Below are 22,955 nucleotides of genomic sequence, written 5' to 3' on the forward strand. Positions count from 1 at the left end.
CAATATTAACCTTTGGTGGCAAAAGAACAACAAGCCAACCTCAGTCTAGCCAGCCCTTCATTCTGGCTAAGCTATTCATAGTATTGGATTGATTGCAGACACCTTGGTCGGCAAACACAGGTGATTGTAATCAAATAGTAGGTAATTATCATGAAAGACCGGTCCCATGCATTGTGCCATATTGTATGGGTGGCAAAACACATCATGAGAATAGTATGACTAGGTAAACTAACGTTAACTAATGTTTGCTTTATGTCAGCAAACCTGACATTAGCTGGTTAGCGACATGTTCGTTTTTGATAGAACATAATTGCTGTCAGATGAATTAACGCTACAGACTTTATTCAATTAGACTAACGTTAACATTCACTGAATTAAATCACTTGCCTGTATGTAATATTACAACGCGGCTACCTTATCTAAACTTTGCTAAATTGGCTAGCAAAGTCAATGTTAATACACTCACCTTTATATGTGTTCTTAGATTTGTGTTTGACGTCTTTGCAGTAGAGTGTATTTACTCTCAGCTTGCATAGCTCACAGGTAAAAACGTAGGTTTTGTCAGTGGAACTAGTCAGTGTCATGTATTTGCTTAAGTGTGGCCATGGTGATTCTTCCTCAGGCTGATATTTGGGAGGTTTATCCATGATGATGCTGTCGCTGTGTGAGCACTGAGCAATGCCCACCCTTTTGCACATGCACTACACAAAGGTCAAGTGTGTGGTGGTGGCTGCCTGATGAATGTATTGCCTGGACATGCCTTCACAGCGGTCAGGATGAAAGAAAAAGGGGGCGAGGCTGGTCAAAGGGGGTTCAATTACAGTAGAGAAGCAATGGTAAAATAAAAATAAAAAATCATTCCTTTCCTTTTATGGCCCAAAATTGTTTGTAGTTTCAGTAGTTAACTACACAAACAATTGCAAAAAAAGTAATTTAACTACTTGAATCACTATGCAAATATGAATGTAGTTGAACTACCAGCAAGCTACTGCAAAATGTAGTTAAACTACTAGTTTAATTACATGTAGTTCACTACTCCCCAACACTGGACTTAAGACCAGGTTTTTGTTGGTCAATCGTGCAATCGCTTTTCGCTACCTCAAGATAGCAATGCGTCTGACCACACCTCATTTTAAGACCAACACGCCCATGGGCACTCAGATGGGCGCAAGTACATTTGCTATTTCAACTACGTGGGTGCTGGACGGGAAAATGACAACTGCGTCGGTCTGAAACTAGCAAAGACACTTGCGTTGTGCTTGGCGTTGCTTTGCGCCGGGTATAAGATAGAGCCCTTAAACTTATAAGAGTAATTTTTATCAGCTGTCACTAAATGTTTTCGTTTTGTTTGACACAATTTGTCTACTTGAGTTTCGTGTCTTGTTAGATCTGTCAACTTTTGAAGAAGTGTGTTAAAGTAATGAGTAAGGTTAATGCATTCACAAATTAAGTCTTCTGTTCTGCTAAGAAGGTGATAATGAAGATGAAATGGACCCCAGTTTCATTAGTGTGCCTTACCTATGAGAAAAAACTGCATTTCAGTAAAAATAGATATTTATGAAAACAGAGAATCTTACACTTTTATCTTTCCAAATGGTACAACAGGACACAATTTCAAATAGATTGAGAACCCACCATCCTGTTCTTGTCTGGCTTGGGTCTGTTGAGAGGACGGTGGCAGTAATAATCACAGTAGCAGCCCTTCACTGGTTGTGTTTTGACAGAATACCTCTTTGTCAGCGCTCAGATCCCAGCATAACCAATGAGGCTGCACATTAGTCTGTGCTGGAAGTTACAGTTTATCAATTGCTTACACACATCTCCTGAAACTATACCAAATTTCTCAAAACTATAAACAAAAAACAGTCGACTGTTCCCACAAAACTTGATAAATCTCTAAAAATAACACTGCATTCAAAACTGTGTTTTCGCCCCTGAAACTTCAGCAAATGAATAGACTAACTAAATGCCAATTTCACCCTGGTGTGGCACATGAAAGACACTTATGAAAATCTTTAGTCAATAGTATGCTTTTGCTTTTTCAGTGTTATAATGTATAACTTGTGTACAGTATCCAGTTGTTCCAAATTATTTTAGTATACAACCTCAATTATAGGTCTGTATACTAAAATTACACACAAATAGTGAGATAGTTTTTGCTGTTTCTTTATTTTTATTTTATGTTCCAAATTACAGTTCTCAAACAACAACCTCCTCTTCTTCTTTCTTCTCCTTCTCCTCCTTCTTCTTAGCCATTGTTCTCCAACAAAGGAGAGCTCAGCTGTGGCTCTTTTATTTTTGCTGACACTGATTGCTGATTGAATAATTAAATCAAGTAGTGTTTCACTTGTGAGGAATGTGTGAATTGGTTGTTGAAGTTTAACATTTTGGATATTAGTGTTTTCCATGTGATCACAAGGGATTTCCTTAATGAAGATTGTGCCTAATGAAGAGAATAAGTGTGAGGTGTTTCGGGAAAAGGTTAAATGAGACTGAAATTTGTGTGAAAACAAGCAAAATCTACTTATAGTTTTGAAAAGGTTGTCTTTTTTTGCACATGGGTTCAAACTGTTAACAAAAAACTGTAGATGTAAATTTAAAGTAACACTACAATAACAAGTGTACCCCCTATTATGAAATGGCTTTTGAAAATGTTACATTGTTGTAAAAATATGTGTTTGCGTGTGTATATGTGTGTGTGTGTGTGTGTGTGGGTGGGTGTGACAAAGGGATTGGTTCTATAAAACCTGCATTGTAACACAGTACCAACCTTTTCTGCTATCAAGCCAGCAGGAAACCAGTCAGACTAGTGTGACTTCAAAGGCTGCTGGCCCCTTTTCTTTCATACAATCTATAGAAGAAACAAAATTAGCCTGGCAGTGGATGAGTGTGGAATTAATTTGTGTGTGTCCTGAGTCAACAATTACAGTGGGAAATTATTGTCACCTGAAAAATTAATTACAGCATTGTTTTGGAAGATGCATCCTGGCAGATTTATCACATATATTGTCCTGCTTTTTTTGAAAACATCTCTTGTGGCTAGATGAACCTTCGATCACTGTCTCCTTGCTTGGGCATTCTGCCAGGAGCTGCCAAGCACTTCAGTTTGTATTCGCACCATCACTACACAACTCCCTTTTTACCTTTGACATTTTTTCTTGGCTTGTTATCTTTTTTCCAGTGTGAAAATATTTTTAACAATGGCCTAATGGTGAGCTGCAGCAAACAATAACAACTGGAAGGAAGTCTTCCTCTGAGCCAAGTGGAGGGTCAGTCTCACATATTCACATACTACAAGGCCTTAGATTCTTTTGGACATGACTTGAAACAGAGCAGGCCTGCTGTTGGGGCTTTAAACTCTTTGGCAGCAGGTGTAAAGATCAATAAAGCCCAAAGCATGCCATATATTTTTGCAATAGCACCACATTACAACTTTTTGCATTGCCAGGAGACACAGGAACTGTTATGGAATGAATGCTGATTGCTGAGCTGAGTGCACAGTGACACTATTGCCTGTTTGTTCTAATGAGTATCCTCAGAAGGACATTGTATTCCATTTGCACTGAAGCAAAAGCTCACCCCTCATGCGTGTTTTCACATTGGGATAGGATGTTTAAAGTCAAACCTTGACTACTTCAAATTACATTTAACAAATATGGTGGTTGATCTAATTGTAAAAAACATTTGTTTAGTCTGTTTTGCCAGATGTTTTAATTTATTTAAATCATCTGCCATGTTTTGTGACTGAATAAAGTGACCTTCCTATGTTAAGCCTAGTACAGTATTTGGAGACTTTGCAAGTATGATTATAAAGTGCATAGCTAGTTGTTTGAGAGCAAGACATCAGTGAGTCCCAGTTGAACAAAACTGAACAGCTGGCAGAGATAACAAAGGCTCCCATCTCCCATAATCCTTTGCACCAGCTGCTGAGCTAGCCTGTGAAAGTATGTGACAAGGTCTGTGAGGTTTGATGGCCTCATTGTTTATTCAGAAGTCCCCCCTCCCTAGAGCCATAAAAGGAAGCGGTCCTTTTGTGTGGCTAGAGAGGGCGAGATTTATGGGGGGAATCTCTCCACAAAAGGGCCCTGCACTGTCACAACAGGTTGAGATCTGCAGTCGGCTCCCTTTTGCTGAGAGTGATTTAAAGACACTCTCCATGTAGTCACCAATGTGGACAAAGCCAACAGTTGGGCTGAGGCAGGCTCACAGGGATTTCACCTTCCCTGGGACACTCAAAACTGAAAAACATCCGCACAGTGTCACTGGAAGCCATTATACTCCTTTTCAAACAAGCAGCAGCCAGAATTGACTGTAGTCAGACTGGCTTTAGACTACAGAGCTTGACTTCAGCAGCAAAACATGCTGCATTGTGTATTGTGCTTCTGTGAGGCATGGTGTACAGTATAAAGAATGCTGTTTTATTAGGCTTTCAAGAGTAGCCTGTCTGCCTTCAGTGCAAGTTATCTGCCCCACCACAATTCATAATTGGCCACACCTTTGCCCAGGGAGTAAAGGTCACAGATGAACTGTCACCTTACCCCCTATGGAAATTGAATATATGGCAACATTTTGAAATAAAATACATTATCAAGGCCAGAAATGATATTCCAACACTTTAAAAATGTGGATAAATTATTGGTGTCTTCAGATGTAAAATATATACATTTTTAAAATACATTGCTTTAGGGTACAATATACCTTGTGTCATTCTAGTCTGTGTAGTCTAATGTAGCCTGTAGTCTGCCTACATTAGTCACACAGGAAGTGCAGTCTTCCAACACAATGACTATTCAACACAGCTATGACTAAACAACACATTGAATGAGTAAAGACACATTGAAAGTTGGTCATTGCCAACCCAAATTCCACATATATAGCACAGGGCAAAATTATTCGGCCACCTGTGTGTGTGTATGTGTGTGTGTGCGTGTGTGTTTTTAACTTTAGATAGAGAATAATTCAGTTAATATATGCACATTTATTGAATAACTAACCAAAGTATTAACATTACCAGTTGTCGCAGCGGCATTCCCCATGCCTATACAGTACCAAGAGTTTGCCACTTTTCAGGGTTTCCTACAGAAATAACCACAATTACTACAGACGTTCAGCCCTTAAAATCATTCATTTCTGTACCTTCTGACCTCATGTCAACAGACAGAATTCATGAACAACTTCACACGTCCACACAATAAAGCCCCAAACTTAGGGGATTTAGCATTTTTTCTGTCTTCTTTTTCCTGCCAGGTACATCATCACAAATGCTCCATGCCCACAAAGAATATATCCCTGTTGGGCATTTAGTTACATCAGCCAATAAAAACATAGGAAACAGACGCAAAATGAACATATACAGTAAAGCATTGTCTAAAACTCTTTAATTCAAACTTGAAAAATCTAGGCCTGCCATTAAAAGTATTGATATCAACATTGGGCCAAGTTACGAGAAACAATATTGGCTATCTTAGCTCATAAATTAAACAAGCTGTATTCCAAAGCAGTGCTACCCAATGTTTCCTAAATTTTTTATCTTACCACCTGAAGACAATGTGGTCATTCGAACTTTATGTCACATCGAAGTGTCAAATAACAAAAATTGCCTCATGGAAGAAGACATTTAAATGAGTGTCTGAAACCACTGATGAATACTTACACTCCAGAAAGGATATGTGTATACTTGGTTGTCAAGTTAATTGTACATGTACTTGCATATTTGCAACTTGAAATAAATACTGTACATACATACATACATACATACATACATACATAAAAAGATAAAAATTAGAAATGTTGAAGCCTATTAAAGTTCTTCAGATCTTATCTACCTTAAGTTTTTTAAAACCACTGTAGTGTAAATAAAATAAGCACTAAAGTTACAAGAAATATGGCAAAGAAGAAGGAGTTGAGCTTACTGTAGATGTGCGGAGCCAAATAAGCATATTGTGGCAAGCTTATTCCCAGCGGGAAATTGCAAAGAAGCTTAAGATTTCCAGATTTCCAGTGTTCAGTACACATTCAGAAGGGCACAGCTGATGTTATTTTGAGGAAAGCCATGTCTACGATTATTTTTAAGTAAAACTCATCTTTTTGTATTATTTTCAGTAGAAAATTAAAAAAGTTTGTCCTTTGGTTTGTTATTCAATAAATGTGCATAAATTAACTGAATTGTTCTCTACCTAAAGTTTTTTTTAAGGCCACAGGTAGGCTAATACTTCTGGCCTGTACTGTATATTGAGATATAGAACATGCTTGCACACTGATATTAAACAAAAGGAATATAATCCTACCTCTGACCCATTGGGCAAAACTTCCCTCAGGATCAAGAGTACCTTTTGCCCTCAGGTTAACAATGCAGCCATTGAAACTTTTTGCAATCTGGTGGATAAAGAGATAGACCATTTAGTCTAGTAAAATTGTCCATTATGGGAATATGGAGCGCAATCTTCTGACCACCCTCTCTGAGGGCAATACTGTCTATAAGCCAGCAGATAAGGGTGGAGGCCTAGTTCTGATCAATAAGAAGGATTATGTATTGGAGGTTCATTCTCAGTTGACCAATGACTTTTATTATAAGTTCGATGGGGATCCTACAAACATTTTCCCTGTACCTTTAAGTACCTGGTGATTGTTAACCCTGCCCCCTATAAATAGGACTCAGGTGTGTGCCCTGCCCTCTTTATGGCAGACTGAAGAAGGTATCTTACCAAAACGCATATCATGCACTTTTTACCATTTTTGTGTTCTTACTAAATTAATATCAACATCTATGTTGCTGGTCGCACCTCACTGTATACTGGTTTATCTGGGACTTACTTTAACACAAAAAAACAGCCATTTGTATGATATGAGACTACATTACAACTAAGCCAGAAGGACAGATGGGATGGCTCGGCATGACCATCCGTGTTGTGCATTTTAATTGGCGAGTGGTGTCCCTGTTAATGTGGTGCGGTCCTGGGTCTTGTTTCATGTTGGATGGTGGGGCCTGTTCTGTGCTATGCTTATTAGCATTAAGCCATCCATGGATTGGGGCTCACATGCTCAGTCTGCCTGATAAACTGTAGTTTTGGTTTCCCAAACCAAAGGGATTGTGTTTCACCCTGGTGAAACTGCATTCCAAAAGCCATCAGGGGGTTTGATGATAGGTCCATTAAGTGGCATTTTGTAAGGCTTGTGACATAAAATGGTAGCATGGGATTGGGTGAAAAATAAAGAATTGCAGTTTTCAAGATTTCAAGTAATCTGAATGCTTATTTAGTTTCGGTTTTACTACTACATCTCCTGAATGACATGAAAATGTTTTCTGTCAAGAGTGTGCTAAAGTGCAGGCACTCTTTACAATATTTTATCAATATTTCTCTTTATCAATATTTCTTCCAAGATCTTTCTTAATTTGTGGAATCTTTAGAGCAATAATTCTCTAAGTTCTACACATTAATTGTTGAATTGTCTCACATTTCAAGAGGTTCTCTCCTAAATTGCCTATTGCTTGTATTATCTGTAACTGCAATTTTTTTGCCGAAGTGCTCTTAGCCCAGACAAAACAATGTATGGAAACAAATAACATAAATGACAAAACTTAATATCCCAAGGTTATTATTATGTATGATGTTTTTATTGCCTTGTGCACAAAGGCCTCGATAAAGTCACAGACTTATCTACAGTATTGCAGAATCATTTACAAACAATTATCACCACCTTGCACATACAGGAATGTTGAATCCACAGCTTTCTGCCCGTTAAAACTGTTGTGAGTCACAGCTTGTGCTAAATATGAAATTCCCCCCTCCTCCCCCAAATAAGCTTGCTGATTCTAAACATACAAGACACAGCACAACAACCATATCTTTCTGCTCAGTCAACAAATTGACTGAACACAGCACACTTTTGACTGGTGAATGTTGAGTACGGTATATATTTACGTTCCCAATAATTATGTACTGCTACTACTGCTGCTGCTGCTACTACTACTACTACTAATAATAATAACAACAATAGTAAATATATCTGCAAGCAACAATGAAGGGGCTACAGCACCTCCATGTGACCAAATCTGTTGGTTGTCCAATTCAGCCCTGTTACTATAATGTTTGGCCCAAAATTTGGTTGATATACAGTAAGCACCATAATTAATTGGACAGTGACACATTTTTTGTTATTTTGGTTCTGTACTCTAGCACTTTGAGTTTGAAAGGATACAATGACAATGTGGTTGACGTGCAGACTGTCAGCTTTAATTTGAGGGTATTTTCATACATATCGGATGAACCGTTTAGAAATTATAGAACCTTTTGTACATGGTCCCCCCATTTTGAGGTAGTACAAGTATTTGTTGAATTGGCTTCACAGATGTGTTTCGTTAGGCAGGCAGGTTTTTAAAGCCCATATTATAAGTAAGGTAAGATGGTTTTGCATCTAAGGTGAAAATCTTTGTTGCTATCAGGGGACAGGGATGGCATTTTCCCCTTTTTTTCTCCATTAAGAACTCGGCTACCAAACTAGTAGGTCAGCTAATCTGACTACCTTCTTGCTCATGTGAGGTTTTTTTCTGGTTTTTCACCCTCCCGCGAGCAAAATATAGCTGTCATTATATAGTTTGCCTTTATTGTTAGCTGTAGTTTATTATAATCTGATTCCAGAAAAAATTTGGGTTCTGTTTTTATATAGAAAATATTACCAGTACAAGGGTTCCTTCAGTTATTGCTACTTAGTAAGAGTTCAGTTAGTTGATTATAACTGGATTGGTTCCGCACCTCGTAGATATTTTTAATGTTATTAATTAAATGCTTTACGTTGGATAGTTAAAAGAGCTTTATTTTTCCTTGCTGGTTTATGCTGCTAGTTGTCCAAAGCCACCTTGAGCATTTTTAAGTTGTGGTCTTGGTGTCTCCTTCTCATCAGTGACTCTATACTTAGGGAGAGATAGAGTGATAGTTAGGGGTAAAAAAACAGCATAGTCTGTTTGAATGAAAAAGAATCCTGTATGGTCTGTTGCCTGCCTGGTGCCTGGGTAGGAGATCTCCTGGAGCGAGCAGACAAGCTCCTGGCCAGAGCTGAGAGGGATCCAGTGGTCATGATTCACATAGGAACCAATGACATAGGTAAGGGTAGGTTTGAGATTCTGCAGGACAAATTTGTGAGGCTAGCAGAAAATATTAGGGGCAGAATCACCATGGTAGGTTTTTTTTTTTAATACTACTGGTACCACATGCAAGCAGACCAACGAAAAATTTTATTTGGAGGTTTAACAAGTGGAACAAATCTGGTGTAGGAAATAGGGGTACAAATTTATGGGGTACTGGGAATCCTTTTGGGACAGGGGTGGTCTGTACAAGTGTGATGGGCTACACCTGAACTGGAAGGGTACTGCTGCTTTGAGTCAGTGTATGCTTAGGTTAGCCCAGGGTTATTTCAACTAAGGACTTGGAGGGCAGGGAGGTTAGAGAGTGAAAAGGGTAGGGGGTGCAGACTTCCCAGTTAGAAGCTGTCAAGGCTACCTATGATAGTGTGAACACTAATGTAATCTTTTTAAAGCAAAAGGGTGGCTTGGGATGGCAAGGGTTGAGGGAAGTAAGTACTAAGTACAGAAGTACTAATCTGAAATGTCTTTGTTTAAACACAAATACAAAATATAGAAATATATTTTAAAAATTGGAACTTGAGGCTGCTATGAATAGTGGGCGCTATGACATAGTTGTGATTACGGAGACATGGCTTAGGGAGGTGAATTGGGATGAATATAACATAGAGGGGTACAAACTCATTAGGAAGGATAGATCCAGTAAGATAGGTGGAGTGTAGTTCTTTATATAAAAGAAAATCTTTATGTGCAGGAAATTCCAAAAATTGACCAACTCATGCCTAGTGAAGATATCTGGATTACGGTCATAGGGGAACATGAAAAGGGCCTTGTGGTAGGCCTTTGTTACTTGCCAGCAGCTCCAGTAGTAATATTAAATTGTGGCAAACATGCCTGCCACAGGCCACCGAAGTGGCTTTCCAAGGGGCTCTCCAGCACAGAGACACAGGGAGATGATGTTCAAACAGTCCACGTTTATTTAGAAGGGTGGCAAGATGGTACAGCCCAAGAGCAGATGTTAACCCTGTCATGACCGAGAGGCTCTCCCCTGTGTGGGAGGGAAATGGCAGATTTAACCTGTGCCCACTGATTGACTCACTATGCACAGGTGCAGCCACCCCTGTTCCCGGGTCCAATTAGCCTGGCCAATTATCTAATTCCTAATCAATTATCTAATTAGCCAGGTCTAATTAGCTTGACCCAGGGCAGGTGTGGCTGCTTAAACCAGCCATCCCCACACCACAGAAATCAATGCTCTTTGGAAACATGAAACAGGCTTGTCAGAAAGGTGAGACTATTATTGTAGGTGACTTCAATTACCCTGCAATTAATTAGGAATTGATGACAGGACAAGGAAAAAGTGAGGAAGAATTTTTTTAGATGCTATAAATGACCTTTTTCGTACAGTATGTCTGTCAGCCTACAAGAGGGAAATCAATTTTTGATCAGGTGCTATGTAATGATTCTGACTGAATTTGCGACATAGAGGTAATTGAGCCACTTAGGACAATGATCATTCTGCAGTAAGTTTTGGTATTTTGGTAAAGTAGCGGGACCTTCTCTAAGCCCAGAATATTTAAGTTTAAGGGAGCCAATTTTAACAAGATGCAAGCACATTTAAGTAATATAGACTGGCTGCAACTTCTTGATTGTGAGACTGTGAATGAAAAGTGGGACAGGTTCAAAAGAGTTATTCTTGAGACACAATGTAAATTTGTTCCAAAGGTAAGGAAAATTAAGTTGGTGAAGTAGTCTCCCCAGTGGATGAAGTTTGAGAGCTTGAGAAAAAAAAACTATTAGATATATAAAAACAACAGCATTGAGAGTAGTAAGGCTGAATGTTGTAAAATGTGTGCTAAGGTTAAAAAATAACTACTGAAAGCTAAGAGGCTCTCAGAGGTTACTAATAGACTGGCAGGCGTATTCAGTACTCCGAATGTCTTAGCAGCGATTGATATATAGGATAAAGAAGTACTGGATAAATTACATAAACTAAAGAAAAATAAGGCAGCAGACCCTGATGGCATATACCCAAGGGTACTTAATGAGTTAGGTAAGATCATCTTTAAACCACTGGCAGGTATTTTTAGACTGTCTTTAGAAACTGGAGAAATACCGGAGGACTGGAAGCAAGGTAATATAATACCAATGTATAAGAAACGAGACAGTATTGATCCAGGAAACTACAGGTCTTTCAGTTCAAATTGTATCAAATGTAAAATATGGAATTTATCATGCGTGAAACGTTTGTTTTTTGAATTGTTTCTTGAAAATAGCAACAGGGATAGCCAGCATGGTTTTTCACAAGGGAAGGTTATGCTTGACAGACCTTTTGGCAATCTCAGACAAAGCAATCAAGTGTTTTGACTGTAACTAGGCTTATGATATTTTATGCTTAGATTATCTAAAAGCATTTGATAAGGTAAACATGAGAGATTTATTATTAAAATGATGACAGTCGGAATTACAGGAGGTGTTTCAGAGTGAATTTGGAACTGGTTATAGGGTAGAGCACAAAAAGTAGTAGGAGGGATCTTATCTGAGCTAGGATACTGTGGGAAGTGGAGTCCCACAAGGATCGGTGCTGGGACCCCTGCTCTTCCTCATTCATATCAATGAACTTAACAGGGACATTGAAAGTACATTGGTTAAATTTGCAGATCCAAAACTGGGCAAATAGTTGGGAATCTACTAAAGTAATCCAATAAAATTTAAACAAAATCCAGAAGTAGGCGAAAACCTGACAAATAAAATTCAATATAGCTAAAAGTTCTACATGTGGGAAATAAAAACATAAAGCAGGATTACTTTATGGGAGGAGCAAAATTAGAATGAGCTCACTTTGAAAAAGCTTTGGGAGTAAAGTTCAAAACTCTTTATGTTCTAGGCACTATGCTGTAGTATTCACAAAGGTCAACAGGATACTAGGATATATAGTCAAAACTATTAAGTATAAATCCAAGGAAGTTGTATTTATCTTATACAATACATTTTTTAGACCACACTCGGAGTACTGTGTGCAGTTCTGGGGATCATACCTCAAGAAAGATATAGAGGCTGTGGGAAAGGTTCAAAGAAGGGCAACCAAACTGATTCCTGGTATGAAACATAAAAGCTATGAGGAAAGACTTGAGATGCTTAATTTCTTCAAGCTTAGTAAAAGTAGACTTTTAGTAGTAAATTTGATTGAGGCTTTTAAATTCATAAAGGGGATTAAAAAAAGTGAACTACAAGAGATTCAGGTTGAGTTCTGTTAATAGAATAAGGACATGAAAGGAAATTAGCAAAAGGTAAATTCAACTCAGACTTCAGGAAGCATTTTTTCCTACACATAGAATAGCCAATGTGTGGAATGACCTGTCAGGTCATAGAGTAAAGGCAGAAACTCTGAGGGTTTTCAAGACCAGGTTAGATACGTCATTAGATACTATCTAGCCTGTAGGTAGCCTGTAGGTCAGTGGTTCTCAAACTTGGTCCTGGGGACTGGTTTTAATTCCAACCTCAACTGCAATCCCAGTATTTTAACAAGCTGTTCATTTTTCTTAATTAGGTGCTGTTCATGTTTTAGAGCTGGGGTCCCTAATCTTGTCCATAAAGGGCCAGTGTGGATGCACTCACCTGATTATTAGAATTGGGTGTGTGTACCCACACTGGCCCTTTCTGGATAAATATCAGACCCACAGCAAATTTTAAAGCCATCATGGCCAGCCAGGTAACGTTACCAAACATAACTGAATTTAGTTAGCTAATAAAGGTAGCTGCCTAACCTAAAAATTGACCAGCTAGCCACTTAGATAGCGTTAGTCACCAAGCCTGCCCTATCTCTCCAGCACTGACCCAGCTGAAAACGTACTACTCACTGAAGCCAGTCTATACATGTTTCCTCTTCCTCTTCTCCTTATTCTATTGGCCACATGCTTTTCAAATACAGCCCACAAAGAAAAGAAGGTCCACACCCAGAAATGTCCTAAACACATAGAATTAGAATAGCAAATACAGGCAGATAAGCAAGGACTGGGCAGAAGTGCACACAGGCACAGATTATCTGTGCATCATAGTAATGACTGTGAATGGTTGTTTGTAGACAATTGTTTGAAGACTGTGAATGGTTGTTTTATAAAACTTTCAAGGTGAAAATCCAGGATAGTATGCCTCTAAAATGTGTTTCTTAAAAAAATTTGAAATAAAAAATGTGGCAGAAATTGACAGGGGTGTTGAACTCGGCAGAACCTAAAAATCATGGGGGAGAAAGAATCATAACTCTTGGTCAAATGGTTCAAAAGTTATGGGCAAAACTCTGCATCAAATTAGGTATTCTGGTGGAGCAAGAGAGGTGGATGAACTGACCCCAGGCTTGGCAAGTGAATACCATGACCTGTCCACTATCAATGTGCAAAATTTCACAAAAATCCACCAAGCAGTTATATGGACTGCCATTGACTCCCATGTGAGAAACTATAATAATACTGAAAAATTCTAACAATTACAATAAATCAATCAATCAATCCATTTTTATTTGTATAGCGCTTTTAACAAAGAAGCTTTGTCACAAAGCAGCTTTACAGAGAACCGGCCCCGAAAGAGTAAGCCTAGGGCAACAGTGGCAAGGAAAAACTCCCTGACTGATAACAGGAAGAAACCTTGAGCAGAACCGGACTCAGAGGGGGAACACATCTGCCGCGGGCAGGCACCGGTTTGTTATGGAAAGTCAATAGTGGCAGGAGGCGGGGGTGCCCAGCTGGTCTAGCTGGTCTAGGGCTGGAACTCCGGGCCAGGGGGGGTGCTCAGCAAACTTCCCAGAGGTTAAATATTTTGCTCAGGATAGGCTTTTCTTTAACTCTTGAGAAAGTAGTAAGATCTCAATTGTACATCTTTTTGAGATCACTTCAATCTGAAAAGTTTGCTCCTAAAACCCCCTTAGGAGAAAAGATGAAATAATGAGAGGATGAATTTGAGACTTCAGTAAGACGAATGGATATTGAATTGAGATGTGGCTGTTTCTCATGAGGTCACTATGAGAAAACTGAGACCTATTTGAGAAGAATCATGAGATTCTAGGAGTCATAGCTGAGTTTTCTTTGAGCTCTTTCTCTGTTCTCATGGTCCCATGTTCAGGGGACCAAAATTAGACTTATTTAAGATCATTTAGAGATCTCTTGTTTTGATCAGAGTAAGACATAAATGAGGCTATATGTGGTTGTTTCTCCTGAGTTGAATTTTAGAAGTAGGAGAAAAAGCCTTTGGTCTCACCTTAGTATTAAATAGCTCATTTGTGTCTAGGAGAAATGAAAGAAACAACTATGAGATCTCTTCTTGGATTTTGCTTTCCTATGGGTTGGGCTAGAGCTCCGGGCAGGTGCCCAGAGCCGAGGAACGAGGAAAACGAGGAAAAAAAAACATTGTTAGGGGGTTCAAAAGGTAGATTAGCAAGCAGAGCAGAAGAGACAGAGGTGCCTGCGTACAATAAGGAAAACCCTGGCAGAATAAGGCTATAACAGCATAGCTAAAGCAGGGGCCAACGCAACCATGAGGGCAGGCTTGAGACAGTCATCACCAGACCATGACCGGTTCAGCTTAACACAGCACTGCCAATGATGATCCAGTGACAGCACTAACCGCTCAGTCCACCAGAGACTCTATAGCTATGCCTGCCACCCACCCATGCCTGCCCCTCAAATATAGGAGAGAATAAAAAGATATGTTTTGAGCCTAGCTTTAAATAAAGTGATAGTGTCTGCGCCCCGAACATGGGCAGGCAACTTGTTCCACAGGAGGGGAGCACGATAGAAGAAGGCTCTACCACCTCTGGTACTTTTAACTATTCTAGGAATAACAAGGAGGCCTGCACCCTGCGAACGGAGCGTTAGTGAGGGAATATAAGGAAGAAGTAAATTATTTAAGTACAAAGGGGCAAGCCCATGTAAGGCTTTAAAGGTAAGAAGTAGTATCTTATAGTCTAATCGGAATTTAACTGGCAACCAGTGAAGCGATGCTAACACTGGGCTGATGTGCTCGAATCTCCTTGTTCTAGTGAGAATATGAGCTGCTGCATTTTGAATTAGCTGGAGCCCTTTCAGAGAGGAATTTGCACATCCAGACAAAAGAGCATTGCAGTAATCTAATCTTGAAGTAACAAAAGCATGAACTAGCTTTTCTGCATCATGTAAGGACAGTATTTTCCGAATTTTAGAGATATTTCTCAAGTGATAAAAAGCAACCCTAGAGATGTTTTTAATATGTATATCAAATGCAAGATCTGGATCAAAGGTAACACCAAGATCTTTGATTACAGCACTTGAAGTAATGGAGATTCCATCAATGTTAAGCATATAGTCAGAGTTTGCATCTCAGGGACTTGGGCCCCACTACCATTATCTCGGTCTTATCGGAGTTTAGCAAGAGAAAGTTTTGGGTCATCCATTCCTTTATGTCTATAAGACAGGCTTTGATCTTTGACAGCTGGACAACTTCATCAGGTTTAACTGATAGATACAATTGGGTGTCATCTGCATAGCAGTGGAAATTAATGCCATGTTTGCTAATAACTTGTCCCAGGGGGAGCATATAAAGAGAGAAGAGCAAAGGCCCAAGCACAGATCCTTGTGGTACTCCATATCTAACCCTGGATTGGTAAGAGGAATCATTATTAAAATGCACAAATTAATATCGGTCTGATAGGTATGATCTGAACCAAGAGAGTGCCTGTCCACGGAGGCCTACAAGATTTTCAAGTCTATCCAGAAGGATGAGGTGATCAACTGTGTCAAATGCTGCACTTAAGTCTAAAAGCACAAGTACAGAGATGCAGCCATTGTCTGAAACGAGGAGTAGGTCATTGAGTACTTTGACCAGGGCTGTTTCAGTGCTGTGAGAGGGTCTAAAACCAGATTGAAAAACTTCCAATATATGATTGGAGGGAAAAAATGAACCAAGTTGTTTTGAAATTACCTTTTCTAGTATTTTAGAAAGGAACGGGAGGTTTGAGATAGGCCTGTAGTTAGACAGGTCATTCACATCCAAGTTTGGCTTCTTAAGAAGGGGTTTGATGACTGCAAGTTTAAGAGTCTGTGGTATGTCTCTAGATGCTAAAGACACATTGACAATATGTAACATTGGTGTTCCAATCACTGGTAGTAGCTCCTTGAAAAGCTTTGTAGGGATAGGGTCTAGAAGACAAGTAGAAGATTTTGAGGAATTAACTGTGGCATTAAACTCCATGAGGTCTATTGGAGCAAAAGAGTTCAGGTAGGCCACCCATCTTTCTGAAGATTCTTCTGAAGATTCTGCATCCATGCGTTGAGTGGATGGAAGGGCAGACCCTATATGAGGGGTGGTAGGAGAACTTTGAATCTTGTCCCTGATTTTTATAATTTTGTCATCAAAGAAATTCATGAAGTCATTGCTACTAAATAATATTGAGACACATGGATCAACTTGATTCTTGGTCAGTCTGGCAACAGTGTTAAACAGGTGCCTAGGATTGTTTCTGTGTTCATCTATTAAAGTAGAGAAGTATGAGGAACGTGCTGTGGAGAGGGCATGTTTATAAATTAGTAGACTTTCCAGTCCTGGAGGAATACCTGCAATTTAGTAGAACGCCATTTGCACTTAAGTTGGCATGAAGCTTGTTTGAGAGCATAAGTAAGGTCATTGTACCAGGGTGCTCATTTCTTATAGCGGACTTTCCTCTTCTTATGCCTATAAATGCCTATGCACCCTAAGCTTGCTCCATAAAATAATAATAATAATAATAATGTAGCTCTGTTCGTGCAGTTTCATACAAGGCACATATTTTTCCACACACTTATTGGTTAGTATGTAGCTGTTCCTTATGGCACTAGGGAAATTAATTTTGCAGCCATTATAAAAATGGTTGCAAAATAGATGCACAGCATAATAAATGTATAATAAAATATCTTAAATATCTCTGATATATACTACTACTTAATTGGTAGGCCTATTTTGAATAATTTTTTAGGCCATATAGTACATTTTAAGCTTATCAGTCAATCATTATTGATCAATTAATAAGCATTAATCGATTAAAGGAATTGCACGAAATTTGCTTCCCTAATACATACACATACATAATATTTGGGACAGAAATATTTTTTCTTCATTTGGCTCTGTAGTCTACAATTCTACATTTGTAATCAAACGATTAACATGTGGTTAAAGTGCACATGCTTTTATTAAAGAGTATTTTTTTATACGTTTTAGTTTCGCCTTGTAGAAATGACAGCATTCTTTATACATAGCCCCCCATTTCAGGTCATCATAATGTTTGGACAAATGGCATCACAGGGGTTTCAGATTAGTCAAGTGTGTTCAGTTGCTTCCTTAGTGCTGGTATGAGAGAGCTGTCAGTATCTCGTTTTGATTCTAGGCAGTTAAGGGAGCCATTATGAGGCTAAGAAATATGAAAAAACAGTCAGAGACATAGGCCAAACCTTAGGCTAACCAAAATACACTGTTCGGCACGTCATTAGAAAGAAAGAGAGCACTGGTGAGCATCTACTGCAGAGCACCCTAGAGCCTCTGATGATGCAGTTGCTTTTGTATTGTGATGGAAAGCAGGCCTATTTCATGTGCTCTCTTTTGACAGGTACACTATAGCTGAGAGAACAGGTTCCAGATGTAGTGGTGGAGATATTCTTGATCAGAACTGGTGAATGCCAGATATTCAGCTATATATTCTCCTGATTATAAATCTATCCTGTCCAATAGAGAGTAAGCACCAGCTAGTGAGCTTATCACAGGAATGATCCCTTAATGAATTTAGCAAGCAGGCCAGGAGTGGGTAAGACGGTGCATGGTACCACTGGGTACTAATCCTGCGTTTCAGTGTACGCCCACTTGCTGCTGAGAAGTGTTTTGCATTCCTTTGCAATTTTGCAGTCATTTTATCACAGATAAAACAAAATACACACAGCAGTCTACTTTCAAAGAGGGATTCAGATATTTTCATTTTAATATTTCGTTCTGCATTAATATTCAGACCATAGAGCATAGCAGATTACACTATACTTTAGAATTTATTAATCTGGGCAAGGCTTTTAGCTGACATGATGTGCAAATGTGTGTCACATAGTAAGATTATCCAGGCTCTGTTTCTTGGGCCTGTCTGTGGCCTGTCAAGCATGCTTGGCTGCCACTGGGCATCATAACCTGGAAACCACTATGTGAAGGTGCTGATGAAGACTTAGGTTAATGGTTAATGATAGGGATTGTCTGTAGTTTGCACTGAAGTTGTGGCTGTGCTTTGCATGGAAGGTTATTTGAAAAAATGCGAAGAATTGTAAATGACTGAATCGGTGAGAAACTAATTTCTCCTAATCAACTAAATCCTGCTGTTTTTAGTGCTTATTCATCTGTTTTCTTTTTGAGACATCCCCACCCGCCCCCGCCTCATTTTTTTCAAATGGCAATAATTCCTCTCAAATTGCCACAATTGTCCTAACCTGAATATGAGGTTCATACACTCTCACATACAATGAGCCAGGAACATTTTTTTCTGCTGTGCTGAGGAGAGGCATGTATCTGCGAGTTCAAAGACACAAAGTGCTCGGTGTGTAGCTGGGAGGAGCAAATGCAGGGAAAGCAAAGGCAATTATTTAATTCCAGTTCAGTTATAATTTGTTAATGACTCAAACATGGCATGTCTAGGCTATAGGGCCTAACCTGTGCTTATGGGGAGAAAGTTTACCAAGTTAGCCAACTGGGCATACATTTATCTGGTTTCTGATTGCATGCTTTGTTAACCAGCTCCAAGTAAGCATTTGTCTGGGCAGACAGAGATTTTAACCAATAGTCATAAGGAGGTGAGCTGAGGCACCTGACTTGGGTTTCAAGACTTTCCCACAAATGCAGTCTCAGGTGCTCAAACAAACGACCTGAACAATGTGGCAAATCTCAAGAGAAAGGTGCTCTAACCTCTGCAGGCCCTTCCATACCTCATTCCCTGATATGCTTCTTTCTCATGTTACTGCACTCCATTGAGAAGGAGCTCTCTGAGCTACACCTGGTCAACCCCCTCTGATGGCTCAAGTTACAGCTCCAGCAAGCACCCGGGGCACATGACAACAGACCGCACTCATTTATAGCTGGTATGTGAGAGCTACATTTCCAAGAAGATGGTGTCCTTTGGGTTCAAAGCACTATTGGACATGATACATCAATCAATAACCAGGTAAAGCATGTAAAAACCTGCTTGGGATACAGGAACACCAATGTGTCAGTCTGTTTTTTTTTTTTTTTGGACAGTGCAGTGAACACACAAGTTCTGCACCTGGAAAAAACAGGAAGATGTCACAGTTCTGAACGATCCTTTGTTTTTAAAGTAGCCAAGAGAGAGAAGGAAGAAGGTAGCGTAAGCAACAATCAATAACTCTGAGTATGTGGAAGAGTGACAGATGAAAATGGCACACCTACATTTATGAAAAAAAGCTTTCAATTACAGCAGCTGCCACTATGGTTTATGGCTCTGTGGATAAATCAGTTTGTACTCTCATTTGTTAAATTGGTAGAATAATTCACTGCATTTTCAAATCAAGCTTCATTTGCAATTAACATCAGAAACCATTTGTAACAGTCTCAGTATAGCCCCCGTGAATCCATTATTGGGTATTGTTGTGTTTTTTTTTTTATCTCATTGAAATTCATTCATTGGGGATGAAAAGGTAGAAAAAGAAACAAATGGATTACTTAGGCAAATGAAACCTGCAATCAATATGTTACCATTACCACTCTAGCTGTGCATTGCTTTACTTCTTCACCATATGGAAATGAAGACCAGAAAACAAACCATCAATCATAGATTAACTGCTGCCTTATTATGTTCCAGAAACAACTCCCATGATGACCTTTCCCTCCGTTTCCACACAAGATCATCCGAAGGACCATCTGTTACCATTATTCCTGGACTGTATTTGGAATGTAATGTGCATTGACCATACTTAAATTATTAATTGCAATAAATAAATGTATATAATTACACATGTTAGTTGTAGTAAGATCTAATAGGGAAGGAGAATCTCACAAGTCAATTTGTCTTCCTCATCTTGAGTCGGCCTTGCTGGTAACATGATACCTTCCTGTTTTAATCATGTTATGATCAAATCTATATTGAAGGCTGATCAATATGTAATTTAATGAGACAACTGTGAGGAGAGAGCAGTATATTTAGCTGAAAACGTCTGCTGGTAGCTTCACTGTGGTGGCATTTTCTTGTGTGTTTGCGCGTTTATAGGTCATGTCAGGTCAGACCACATCCCTTATATTTTGTGGTACGTTACCTCACTTAGCTCCCCCCCCCCCTTTAGCTTACTCACCTTGTATAAATGCCCTCGGCTTTACCAACAAAGCATGTTTCTTGTAAGCTAATTGGTTGTGAATTCTGGAGCATAAGGTAGGATGCCCTAAGTGAGTATTTTCATGGGTGTGCTGATTTTGAAATCTCACCATCTGCTGTGGTGGCATATTTTGTAAATGAGTGAATGGAGAGGAAGGCCTGCTGATGCTTTTTGTGAGACAATACTTAAAGGCAAACAGGTTGAAACCTTCTTCTCCTGTCTTTAGGAATGTAAAGACCACATGCCTGCATCATTCATCTTGATCGTGCAATGACTCCCTGGAGGACTGGCCAGCCACCCTATCACACACTTTAATCAAATGCACTCAGAGCTCTGTGACAGCGCTCTGTCAATGGCAGAGAATCCTCCCGCCCCTCTATTGGCACATAATTGCTCCTTCTGCTCCTTTCCACCTTCCCACATGCGTCTCTGCGCCACATCAAGTCTTTCTTTGAATCTTGTTGCACAAACATGAAAACTTGAATTGAAAGTAGTTTCACTAGTTTGAGCTTTTCATGTCCTTGTGTCAAAAATATCTTGAATTATTTCTGAATACCTTAACATATTTTTAAGGCATTGCCATTGCCAGAAATTATTTCTGAACACCTCAAGATATTTTCTGGCATTGACATTCCCAGAAACTATTTATAAATATGTCAACATGTTTTTAAGGCATTGACATTGCCAGACATGTTGATTGTTTGCCTCTCTTCCACATAATGCTGAAAGTTTTCTTATTTGGACCAAAATAACCATACTGTAACTAATGAGGGAAGAGCTTCTTTTGAGAACAGGGCATATCAGTGCCAAGAATTTCTTCAGTACCTGCACCTCAACAGTGAGTCAGTATTCACCAGCTCAGAAATGGCTCTCACTGCAGTCTGCGATTGCAGATAATCAACAGCTGCTTATTTGGGGAAGGTTCCTTTTCTAAATTGGACCTGACTCAGACAAATCGCCATATTTCTTGGTGACAGACTAATGGGTTAACAAGGCTGAAAGCTCTTCATTTCCTGAAACTTTCTGCCGATGCTTTTAATGATTGCGCATGTCTATTTTCAAAAAAAGCTAAACCCAGTCTGTATTTGCAGAAACACTGTTTGACCTATGTTGTTTTTGAAAAGCAATGAGAGATGTGGGTGCTGAAATGAATTCTGCTGGCTAACAACAGAAACCCATGGAGGACGGAGGGAGGTGCAGAGGGGAGGGTTGGATGGTGGAGGGGCAAGGGAATGGGAACATGGGAGGGGTGGAGGGGAGTATAGCAGAGGGTCTCATGTTACGATCTGATATCTAACTCAGATTGAGGCAGGTCTGTTTTCACTGTACATTTGCTTCCACAGTCTTCTAAATGATCAGTGCTGCACTCAATTTCTTGCATAAAAATGGCTGTTTCTGATGTGAGTTTATGTATATAAACTCATTCATAACTGGCAATATTTCTGTCTTCACGGAAGCCGGTAGAGACAAGAATATATGGAGACACACGCAGGTACTCAATGTCTGTTCAATTAAGAATTATGAAACCCTCTTGCTGACTGCTTGCAATTCTTTGTGCATAATGATTCAAAAGGGAGGGACTCTGATTCCAGTGTGTACTCTCTGAGTGATTGGATCAATGGGGATATTTTGCACTACTGAAAGCTGAAGACAAGAAGTAAATATGGCCATGGGTACCAATGCAATAAATTGTGACGGATGGTGCAGTCAGACAGTCAAAAATACTTCATGAGGCCTCAGTCATGACTGTTATTCATTGTTCATCATGTGTTGCATTAAAACAATTGAATTACAGTTTGATGAGGAGGAGGTAGCATGGAGACCATTTTCTCGGAGGATAAAAGTCGGTTCATAAACAGTAGCTGGAATTTTTTAGGGTGTGATTCCTTTTCCTCCAACAGGACAAAGTTTGCATGTGTGGATTTACAAAAGCTTTAAAGTCATTACCACAGAACTGTGGAGATCTTTGAATAATGTTTGTATTTGAAAGGGACCTGGTGTTTCTTTCTAAAAAAAAATGAAAGAATATTTAATAGGATGCAGCAATTATAACAAATTGTAATGACCATATGTCTACCATGCGCTTGGATTAACTTACATATTTTTAAACCTTTTACCTTTTGAAATATAAAACCTTATTCCTGTTGGACTTAATTCCCTTACACCTAAAAATGACAAATGTATACTCACCCCTTAACACTAATTTCAGGCCTGGCCTGAAATTTGGAAACCTGCTACTGGCTATTGCTGAGTACTAGGGGGAAATGACTGCATTCCTACAACTTTTTTTGGTGAATATTACCATTCAAAGAGCATGGCAGTGATGAATATACTGTATGACAAATTAAACAAATACATAATGATCTACACAATACAAGCATTAGCAAAACGAATACATAAATACATATAGGCTAGTATTAATAATTTATCAAGAGAATAATCCTCAGTATCCCTAATCATCTTTTAATACTCTGTGTTAATGTACTTTAAAATAGATGCAATGTTATCATTTTACTTTTTGCAAA

General features: G+C 39.1%; 1 long non-coding RNA gene across 1 annotated transcript; it reads left to right on the forward strand.

Annotated features, from left to right (window-relative positions):
* The first annotated feature begins 10,473 nt into the window (after positions 1-10,473).
* LOC135250661 (uncharacterized) lies at positions 10,474-21,619 on the forward strand. Its single transcript, XR_010328976.1, has 4 exons — positions 10,474-10,567; positions 19,083-19,268; positions 19,923-20,014; positions 20,657-21,619. It is a non-coding gene; the product is annotated as an uncharacterized LOC135250661 (long non-coding RNA).
* The last annotated feature ends 1,336 nt before the right edge of the window (positions 21,620-22,955 follow it).

The sequence above is a fragment of the Anguilla rostrata genome, chromosome 3 (genome assembly GCF_018555375.3).
Source record: "Anguilla rostrata isolate EN2019 chromosome 3, ASM1855537v3, whole genome shotgun sequence".
Classification (NCBI taxonomy): Eukaryota; Metazoa; Chordata; class Actinopteri; order Anguilliformes; family Anguillidae; genus Anguilla; species Anguilla rostrata.